General features: G+C 38.9%; 10 non-coding genes and 13 pseudogenes across 10 annotated transcripts; all 23 read left to right on the top strand.

The window, feature by feature from the left end:
- The first annotated feature begins 2432 nt into the window (after positions 1 to 2432).
- On the top strand, positions 2433 to 2553 carry LOC143370932 (5S ribosomal RNA; annotated as a pseudogene).
- A 179-nt stretch (positions 2554 to 2732) lies between these two features.
- LOC143370930 (5S ribosomal RNA) lies at positions 2733 to 2853 on the top strand (annotated as a pseudogene).
- Positions 2854 to 3032: 179 nt separating this feature from the next.
- LOC143370929 (5S ribosomal RNA) lies at positions 3033 to 3153 on the top strand (annotated as a pseudogene).
- A 179-nt stretch (positions 3154 to 3332) lies between these two features.
- LOC143370928 (5S ribosomal RNA) lies at positions 3333 to 3453 on the top strand (annotated as a pseudogene).
- A 179-nt stretch (positions 3454 to 3632) lies between these two features.
- LOC143370648 (5S ribosomal RNA) lies at positions 3633 to 3753 on the top strand. Its single transcript, XR_013085755.1, has one exon. It is a non-coding gene; the product is annotated as a 5S ribosomal RNA (ribosomal RNA).
- A 179-nt stretch (positions 3754 to 3932) lies between these two features.
- Positions 3933 to 4053, top strand: LOC143371006 (5S ribosomal RNA; annotated as a pseudogene).
- Positions 4054 to 4232: 179 nt separating this feature from the next.
- LOC143370970 (5S ribosomal RNA) lies at positions 4233 to 4353 on the top strand (annotated as a pseudogene).
- Positions 4354 to 4532: 179 nt separating this feature from the next.
- On the top strand, positions 4533 to 4653 carry LOC143370647 (5S ribosomal RNA). The gene has a single exon (XR_013085754.1). It is a non-coding gene; the product is annotated as a 5S ribosomal RNA (ribosomal RNA).
- Positions 4654 to 4832: 179 nt separating this feature from the next.
- Positions 4833 to 4953, top strand: LOC143370968 (5S ribosomal RNA; annotated as a pseudogene).
- A 179-nt stretch (positions 4954 to 5132) lies between these two features.
- LOC143370645 (5S ribosomal RNA) lies at positions 5133 to 5253 on the top strand. The gene has a single exon (XR_013085751.1). It is a non-coding gene; the product is annotated as a 5S ribosomal RNA (ribosomal RNA).
- A 179-nt stretch (positions 5254 to 5432) lies between these two features.
- Positions 5433 to 5553, top strand: LOC143370799 (5S ribosomal RNA). Its single transcript, XR_013085901.1, has one exon. It is a non-coding gene; the product is annotated as a 5S ribosomal RNA (ribosomal RNA).
- A 181-nt stretch (positions 5554 to 5734) lies between these two features.
- Positions 5735 to 5855, top strand: LOC143370926 (5S ribosomal RNA; annotated as a pseudogene).
- A 179-nt stretch (positions 5856 to 6034) lies between these two features.
- Positions 6035 to 6155, top strand: LOC143370644 (5S ribosomal RNA). The gene has a single exon (XR_013085750.1). It is a non-coding gene; the product is annotated as a 5S ribosomal RNA (ribosomal RNA).
- A 179-nt stretch (positions 6156 to 6334) lies between these two features.
- LOC143370643 (5S ribosomal RNA) lies at positions 6335 to 6455 on the top strand. The gene has a single exon (XR_013085749.1). It is a non-coding gene; the product is annotated as a 5S ribosomal RNA (ribosomal RNA).
- Positions 6456 to 6634: 179 nt separating this feature from the next.
- Positions 6635 to 6755, top strand: LOC143370642 (5S ribosomal RNA). Its single transcript, XR_013085748.1, has one exon. It is a non-coding gene; the product is annotated as a 5S ribosomal RNA (ribosomal RNA).
- Positions 6756 to 6933: 178 nt separating this feature from the next.
- Positions 6934 to 7054, top strand: LOC143370772 (5S ribosomal RNA). The gene has a single exon (XR_013085875.1). It is a non-coding gene; the product is annotated as a 5S ribosomal RNA (ribosomal RNA).
- Positions 7055 to 7233: 179 nt separating this feature from the next.
- On the top strand, positions 7234 to 7354 carry LOC143371017 (5S ribosomal RNA; annotated as a pseudogene).
- A 179-nt stretch (positions 7355 to 7533) lies between these two features.
- Positions 7534 to 7654, top strand: LOC143370925 (5S ribosomal RNA; annotated as a pseudogene).
- A 179-nt stretch (positions 7655 to 7833) lies between these two features.
- Positions 7834 to 7954, top strand: LOC143370924 (5S ribosomal RNA; annotated as a pseudogene).
- Positions 7955 to 8133: 179 nt separating this feature from the next.
- LOC143370923 (5S ribosomal RNA) lies at positions 8134 to 8254 on the top strand (annotated as a pseudogene).
- A 179-nt stretch (positions 8255 to 8433) lies between these two features.
- LOC143370641 (5S ribosomal RNA) lies at positions 8434 to 8554 on the top strand. Its single transcript, XR_013085747.1, has one exon. It is a non-coding gene; the product is annotated as a 5S ribosomal RNA (ribosomal RNA).
- Positions 8555 to 8733: 179 nt separating this feature from the next.
- Positions 8734 to 8854, top strand: LOC143371005 (5S ribosomal RNA; annotated as a pseudogene).
- Positions 8855 to 9033: 179 nt separating this feature from the next.
- Positions 9034 to 9154, top strand: LOC143370640 (5S ribosomal RNA). The gene has a single exon (XR_013085745.1). It is a non-coding gene; the product is annotated as a 5S ribosomal RNA (ribosomal RNA).
- The last annotated feature ends 170 nt before the right edge of the window (positions 9155 to 9324 follow it).

Below are 9324 nucleotides of genomic sequence, written 5' to 3'. Positions count from 1 at the left end.
TAAATAACAAGAAATCTGCTGGTATAGACGAAATCCCTAACATAGTTCTTAAAAACCTTCCCTTTGTAACCATCTATGATTATAGTATCATTTTCAATAATTGCCTCAATAACTGTTATTTCCCGAAGGACTGGAAGACAGCGAAGGTGGTTCCAATTCACAAAAAGGGTAAGAATCCCTCAGACCCCAGTAGCTACAGACCCATTAGCTTACTCCCGAATGTATCCAAAATATTTGAAATTCTAATAAAAATACCACTAGAAAAATTCCTCACTGAAAGAAATATAATTCCAGATAATCAATTCGGGTTTAGGTACAAGCTAAGCACAGTACATGCTCTAAACAAACTAACTTCAGACATTCACTATGCCCTGGCAAAGAAGGAAAGTGTAGCAGCATGTCTTATAGACTTAGAGAAGGCTTTCGACACGGTTTGGATAAAAGGCCTTGTCTATAAACTTTCTAAAAAGGGATGCCCCCCACACCTTTTAAAAATAATAACCAGTATGCTACGCAACAAAAAATTTTATACAACAGGGGGCAAGTCGAGTTCTGGTCTTATATATGAGCTGACTGACGGTATGCAACAGGGAACGGTTACCGCCCCAACACTCTTCAACTTTTACAACGCGGAACTACCAAATCTGTTTGGAATAGCTGAATCAAGTGACATACATACACTGTTTTTTGCTGACGACTTAATAGTATATATTACAGGGACAAATGTATCTAAATTACAGGAAAGAATGCAAATCACAATAGATAAAATCAATGATTATTATTTTACTTGGAAATTAAAAATAAACCCTCAAAAGTCTGAAACAATTTTATTTAGGGAAAAACTTGCAAATAAATCCAAAGCATTCCGCAGAACCTATAAAACATTTAATATTAAGATAAACAATATAACAATACCGCACCAAAAAACTGTTAAATACCTTGGACTAAACCTAGATGAACGCATGCTTCTTAATAGACACCTAGACATCCAACTCGATAAAGCCCGAAAATCTTTCATCATACACAGTAGAATATTTTACTCCAAATATCTAAACAATAGGATCAAAATTATTTGCTATATGCTTCTGGTTAGACCGATCCTCACATATGGCTGTCCCATCTGGTACAACGTGGGCCCTCATGTAATGGAGAAAATACGGAAATTTGAAAGAAAATGTATAAGGGCTTGCACGGGGGTATATAGAAACGAAAAAACCAACTACAAATGGTTCGAAAATAGTAAAAAGCTCTACGATGCGGCTAAGATTCCCAGGATCGATAGCCACATTATAAAGCTAATAAGGGACTACTTTGCAAACATCCCGAATATCCGCAACAACGATCTCATCAGTGGAGCTATATACCCAAACGATGAGTACTACAAGAATGCCATCCTATCAGGCCACCTCCCCCCTGAAGCTTTCATGTTCCTAGATAAAACGGGCAGAATCATGGACAAAAATAATATTCCCTCAATATACCATTTAAACAGAAAGTCCTCCGATAAGCGTATCACCTACAACCAAAATATAGACTGTTTAAATACGGAGGTTGAGAAAGTTTTTAAAATGACACTGCCCAAAGTGGATACCGAGAATAGGTACCAGCGGAATATAAACAAGTATTGGTGGCTGGGGGATGATATTCCTCTGTGATGATTATACTAGGATTAAGACCGGATCCGCTAGAGGATCCACGCGAGAGCGAAATGGATGTTACGGATCTCTATATTTTGCAAACCATTCCTTATTGTTTCTCTACAACGTTGTAAATATGTAAATATGTACATAGTAAATATAAGGAGTATGAATGTGTGCGTGTATATTGGTATGAATGTGAATATTATCCACAGCCCATGAGTGAGGCAAAAAAAAAAAAATTCCGTCCCGGTTTTTTTAGACAGATGTCTAGCCTTCTTTTCCGGAACTTAGTACCTGAGGTTGTTACTTGTCTCCCGTCTCATTCGGGAAAGCGCTTAATATAGGAAACATATTATAAGTATCCCATGAAAACTTAGTATTAGTAGGTTGTGAGCGTCGCCGAAGCGATTTGGCAATCTAGCGGACATATGTATAAGCGGTAGACTATTCACTACAGTGAACGATGTGATATTTACTCATTGTAATTTTTTCTTGAATAAATATTATAAAAAAAAAAAACACCAGTTCTCGTCCGATCACTGAAGTTAAGCGACATTGGGCGTGGTTAGTACTTGGAAGGTTGACCGCTTGGGAATACCGCGTGTTGTTGGTAGTATTTTCTTCATACCGCTCCAATTTTGCAGTTTCCAACTATGACAGTGACTATTCTAAACTGTTTCATTTAGCTCCACTTCTCTGTCCGTTTTTTTGTAGTGCGGACCTGTCAGAAATTCATTTCCACTCATTGTTAATGTTAGTTCCAATTTCTTCGATAAATAAAACCGTATTTTTACCAACGACCATTCTATGTCTGTAAAACACCAGTTCTCGTCCGATCACTGAAGTTAAGCGACATTGGGCGTGGTTAGTACTTGGAAGGTTGACCGCTTGGGAATACCGCGTGTTGTTGGTAGTATTTTCTTCATACCGCTCCGTTTTTGCAGTTTGTAACTATGACAGTGACTATTCTAAACTATTTTATTTAGCTTCACTTCTCTGTCGGTTTTTTTGTAGTGCGGACCTGTCAGAAATTCATTTCCACTCATTGTCAACGTAAGTACCAATTTCTTCGATAAATAAAACCGTATTTTTACCAACGACCATTCTATGTCTGTAAAACACCAGTTCTCGTCCGATCACTGAAGTTAAGCGACATTGGGCGTGGTTAGTACTTGGAAGGTTGACCGCTTGGGAATACCGCGTGTTGTTGGTAGTATTTTCTTCATACCGCTCCAATTTTGCAGTTTCCAACTATGACAGTGACTATTCTAAACTGTTTCATTTAGCTCCACTTCTCTGTCCGTTTTTCTGTAGTGCGGACCTGTCAGAAATTCATTTCCACTCATTGTTAATGTTAGTTCCAATTTCTTCGATAAATAAAACCGTATTTTTACCAACGACCATTCTATGTCTGTAAAACACCAGTTCTCGTCCGATCACTGAAGTTAAGCGACATTGGGCGTGGTTAGTACTTGGAAGGTTGACCGCTTGGGAATACCGCGTGTTGTTGGTAGTATTTTCTTCATACCGCTCCGTTTTTGCAGTTTGTAACTATGACAGTGACTATTCTAAACTATTTTATTTAGCTTCACTTCTCTGTCGGTTTTTTTGTAGTGCGGACCTGTCAGAAATTCATTTCCACTCATTGTCAACGTAAGTACCAATTTCTTCGATAAATAAAACCGTATTTTTACCAACGACCATTCTATGTCTGTAAAACACCAGTTCTCGTCCGATCACTGAAGTTAAGCGACATTGGGCGTGGTTAGTACTTGGAAGGTTGACCGCTTGGGAATACCGCGTGTTGTTGGTAGTATTTTCTTCATACCGCTCCAATTTTGCAGTTTCCAACTATGACAGTGACTATTCTAAACTGTTTCATTTAGCTCCACTTCTCTGTCCGTTTTTCTGTAGTGCGGACCTGTCAGAAATTCATTTCCACTCATTGTTAATGTTAGTTCCTATTTCTTCGATAAATAAAACCGTATTTTTACCAACGACCATTCTATGTCTGTAAAACACCAGTTCTCGTCCGATCACTGAAGTTAAGCGACATTGGGCGTGGTTAGTACTTGGATGGGTGACCGCTTGGGAATACCGCGTGTTGTTGGTAGTATTTTTTTCATACCCCTCCATTTTTGCAGTTTGTAACTATGACAGTGAGTATATTAAACTATTTTATTTAGCTTCACTTCTCTGTCCGTTTCTTTGTAGTGCGGACCTGTCAGAAATTCATTTCCACTCATTGTCAACGTAAGTACCAATTTCTTCGATAAATAAAACCGTATTTTTACCAACGACCATTCTATGTCTGTAAAACACCAGTTGTCGTCCGATCACTAAAGTTAAGCGACATTGGGCGTGGTTAGTACTTGGAAGGTTGACCGCTTGGGAATACCGCGTGTTGTTGGTAGTATTTTCTTCATACCGCTCCAATTTTGCAGTTTCCAACTATGACAGTGACTATTCTAAACTGTTTCATTTAGCTCCACTTCTCTGTCCGTTTTTTTGTAGTGCGGACCTGTCAGAAATTCATTTCCACTCATTGTCAACGTAAGTACCAATTTCTTCGATAAATAAAACCGTATTTTTACCAACGACCATTCTATGTCTGTAAAACACCAGTTCTCGTCCGATCAATGAAGTTAAGCGACATTGGGCGTGGTTAGTACTTGGATGGGTGACCGCTTGGGAATACCGCGTGTTGTTGGTAGTATTTTTTTCATACCCCTCCATTTTTGCAGTTTGTAACTATGACAGTGAGTATATTAAACTATTTTATTTAGCTTCACTTCTCTGTCCGTTTCTTTGTAGTGCGGACCTGTCAGAAATTCATTTCCACTCATTGTCAACGTAAGTACCAATTTCTTCGATAAATAAAACGGTATTTTTACCAACGACCATTCTATGTCTGTAAAACACCAGTTCTCGTCCGATCACTGAAGTTAAGCGACATTGGGCGTGGTTAGTACTTGGATGGGTGACCGCTTGGGAATACCGCGTGTTGTTGGTAGTATTTTTTTCATACCCCTCCATTTTTGCAGTTTGTAACTATGACAGTGAGTATATTAAACTATTTTATTTAGCTTCACTTCTCTGTCCGTTTCTTTGTAGTGCGGACCTGTCAGAAATTCATTTCCACTCATTGTCAACGTAAGTACCAATTTCTTCGATAAATAAAACCGTATTTTTACCAACGACCATTCTATGTCTGTAAAACACCAGTTCTCGTCCGATCACTGAAGTTAAGCGACATTGGGCGTGGTTAGTACTTGGATTGGTGACCGCTTGGGAATACCGCGTGTTGTTGGTAGTATTTTTTTCATACCCCTCCATTTTTGCAGTTTGTAACTATGACAGTGAGTATATTAAACTATTTTATTTAGCTTCACTTCTCTGTCCGTTTCTTTGTAGTGCGGACCTGTCAGAAATTCATTTCCACTCATTGTTAATGTTAGTTCCAATTTCTTCGATAAATAAAACCGTATTTTTACCAACGACCATTCTATGTCTGTAAAACACCAGTTCTCGTCCGATCACTGAAGTTAAGCGACATTGGGCGTGGTTAGTACTTGGATGGGTGACCGCTTGGGAATACCGCGTGTTGTTGGTAGTATTTTTTTCATACCCCTCCATTTTTGCAGTTTGTAACTATGACAGTGAGTATATTAAACTATTTTATTTAGCTTCACTTCTCTGTCCGTTTCTTTGTAGTGCGGACCTGTCAGAAATTCATTTCCACTCATTGTCAACGTAAGTACCAATTTCTTCGATAAATAAAACGGTATTTTTACCAACGACCATTTTATGTCTGTAAAACACCAGTTCTCGTCCGATCACTGAAGTTAAGCGACATTGGGCGTGGTTAGTACTTGGATGGGTGACCGCTTGGGAATACCGCGTGTTGTTGGTAGTATTTTCTTCATACCGCTCCATTTTTGCAGTTTGTAACTATGACAGTGAGTATATTAAACTATTTGATTTAGCTTCACTTCTCTGTCGGTTTTTTTTTGTAGTGCGGACCTGTCAGAAATTCATTTCCACTCATTGTCAACGTAAGTACCAATTTCTTCGATAAATAAAACCGTATTTTTACCAACGACCATTCTATGTCTGTAAAACACCAGTTCTCGTCCGATCACTGAAGTTAAGCGACATTGGGCGTGGTTAGTACTTGGAAGGTTGACCGCTTGGGAATACCGCGTGTTGTTGGTAGTATTTTCTTCATACCGCTGCAATTTTGCAGTTTCCAACTATGACAGTGACTATTCTAAACTGTTTCATTTAGCTCCACTTCTCTGTCCGTTTTTTTGTAGTGCGGACCTGTCAGAAATTCATTTCCACTCATTGTTAATGTTAGTTCCAATTTCTTCGATAAATAAAACCGTATTTTTACCAACGACCATTCTATGTCTGTAAAACACCAGTTCTCGTCCGATCACTGAAGTTAAGCGACATTGGGCGTGGTTAGTACTTGGATGGGTGACCGCTTGGGAATACCGCGTGTTGTTGGTAGTATTTTTTTCATACCCCTCCATTTTTGCAGTTTCCAACTATGACAGTGACTATTCTAAACTGTTTCATTTAGCTCCACTTCTCTGTCCGTTTTTTTGTAGTGCGGACCTGTCAGAAATTCATTTCCACTCATTGTTAATGTTAGTTCCAATTTCTTCGATAAATAAAACCGTATTTTTACCAACGACCATTCTATGTCTGTAAAACACCAGTTCTCGTCCGATCACTGAAGTTAAGCGACATTGGGCGTGGTTAGTACTTGGATGGGTGACCGCTTGGGAATACCGCGTGTTGTTGGTAGTATTTTTTTCATACCCCTCCATTTTTGCAGTTTGTAACTATGACAGTGAGTATATTAAACTATTTTATTTAGCTTCACTTCTCTGTCCGTTTCTTTGTAGTGCGGACCTGTCAGAAATTCATTTCCACTCATTGTCAACGTAAGTACCAATTTCTTCGATAAATAAAACCGTATTTTTACCAACGACCATTCTATGTCTGTAAAACACCAGTTCTCGTCCGATCACTGAAGTTAAGCGACATTGGGCGTGGTTAGTACTTGGATGGGTGACCGCTTGGGAATACCGCGTGTTGTTGGTAGTATTTTTTTCATACCCCTCCATTTTTGCAGTTTGTAACTATGACAGTGAGTATTCTAAACTGTTTCATTTAGCTCCAATTCTATGTCCGTTTTTTGTAGTGCGGACCTGTCAGAAATTCATTTCCACTCATTGTTAATGTTAGTTCCAATTTCTTCGATAAATAAAACCGTATTTTTACCAATGACCATTCTATGTCTGTAAAACACCAGTTCTCGTCCGATCACTGAAGTTAAGCGACATTGGGCGTGGTTAGTACTTGGATGGGTGACCGCTTGGGAATACCGCGTGTTGTTGGTAGTATTTTGTTCATACCCCTCCATTTTTGCAGTTTGTAACTATGACAGTGAGTATTCTTAACTATTTTATTTAGCTTCACTTCTCTGTCGGTTTTTTTGTAGTACGGACCTGTCGGAAATTCATTTCCACTCATTGTCAACGTAAGTACCAATTTCTTCGATAAATAAAACCGTATTTTTACCAACGACCATTCTATGTCTGTAAAACACCAGTTCTCGTCCCATCACTGAATTTAAGCGACATTGGGCGTGGTTAGTACTTGGATTGGTGACCGCTTGGGAATACCGCGTGTTGTTGGTAGTATTTTCTTCATACCGCTCCAATTTTGCAGTTTCCAACTATGACAGTGACTATTCTAAACTATTTTATTTAGCTTCACTTCTCTGTCCGTTTCTTTGTAGTGCGGACCTGTCAGAAATTCATTTTCACTCATTGTCAATGTTAGTACCAATTTCTTCGATAAATAAAACTGTATTTTTACCAACGACCATTCTATGTCTGTAAAACACCAGTTCTCGTCCGATCACTGAAGTTAAGCGACATTGGGCGTGGTTAGTACTTGGAAGGTTGACCGCTTGGGAATACCGCGTGTTGTTGGTAGTATTTTTTTCATACCGCTCCGTTTTTGCAGTTTGTAACTATGACAGTGACTATTCTAAACTATTTTATTTATCTTCACTTCTCTGTCGGTTTTTTTGTAGTGCGGACCTGTCAGAAATTCATTTCCACTCATTGTCAACGTAAGTACCAATTTCTTCGATAAATAAAACCGTATTTTTACCAACGACCATTCTATGTCTGTAAAACACCAGTTCTCGTCCGATCACTGAAGTTAAGCGACATTGGGCGTGGTTAGTACTTGGAAGGTTGACCGCTTGGGAATACCGCGTGTTGTTGGTAGTATTTTCTTCATACCGCTCCGATTTTGCAGTTTGTAACTATGACAGTGACTATTCTAAACTATTTTATTTAGCTTCACTTCTCTGTCGGTTTTTTTGTAGTGCGGACCTGTCAGAAATTCATTTCCACTCATTGTCAACGTAAGTACCAATTTCTTCGATAAATAAAACCGTATTTTTACCAACGACCATTCTATGTCTGTAAAACACCAGTTCTCGTCCGATCACTGAAGTTAAGCGACATTGGGCGTGGTTAGTACTTGGAAGGTTGACCGCTTGGGAATACCGCGTGTTGTTGGTAGTATTTTCTTCATACCGCTCCAATTTTGCAGTTTCCAACTATGACAGTGACTATTCTAAACTGTTTCATTTAGCTCCACTTCTCTGTCCGTTTTTCTGTAGTGCGGACCTGTCAGAAATTCATTTCCACTCATTGTTAATGTTAGTTCCTATTTCTTCGATAAATAAAACCGTATTTTTACCAACGACCATTCTATGTCTGTAAAACACCAGTTCTCGTCCGATCACTGAAGTTAAGCGACATTGGGCGTGGTTAGTACTTGGATGGGTGACCGCTTGGGAATACCGCGTGTTGTTGGTAGTATTTTTTTCATACCCCTCCATTTTTGCAGTTTGTAACTATGACAGTGAGTATATTAAACTATTTTATTTAGCTTCACTTCTCTGTCCGTTTCTTTGTAGTGCGGACCTGTCAGAAATTCATTTCCACTCATTGTCAACGTAAGTACCAATTTCTTCGATAAATAAAACCGTATTTTTACCAACGACCATTCTATGTCCGTAAAACACCAGTTGTCGTCCGATCACTGAAGTTAAGCGACATTGGGCGTGGTTAGTACTTGGAAGGTTGACCGCTTGGGAATACCGCGTGTTGTTGGTAGTATTTTCTTCATACCGCTCCAATTTTGCAGTTTCCAACTATGGCAGTGACTATTCTAAACTGTTTCATTTAGCTCCACTTCTCTGTCCGTTTTTTTGTAGTGCGGACCTGTCAGAAATTCATTTCCACTCATTGTTAATGTTAGTTCCAATTTCTTCGATAAATAAAACCGTATTTTTACCAACGACCATTCTATGTCTGTAAAACACCAGTTCTCGTCCGATCACTGAAGTTAAGCGACATTGGGCGTGGTTAGTACTTGGATGGGTGACCGCTTGGGAATACCGCGTGTTGTTGGTAGTATTTTTTTCATACCCCTCCATTTTTGCAGTTTGTAACTATGACAGTGAGTATATTAAACTATTTTATTTAGCTTCACTTCTCTGTCCGTTTCTTTGTAGTGCGGACCTGTCAGAAATTCATTTCCACTCATTGTCAACGTAAGTACCAATTTCTTCGATAAATAAAAC

The sequence above is a fragment of the Andrena cerasifolii genome, chromosome 6, assembly GCF_050908995.1.
Source record: "Andrena cerasifolii isolate SP2316 chromosome 6, iyAndCera1_principal, whole genome shotgun sequence".
Lineage (NCBI taxonomy): Eukaryota > Metazoa > Arthropoda > Insecta > Hymenoptera > Andrenidae > Andrena > Andrena cerasifolii.
Note: the sequence above shows the minus strand (reverse complement) of the source record. Positions and strands in the feature narration are given on the sequence as shown.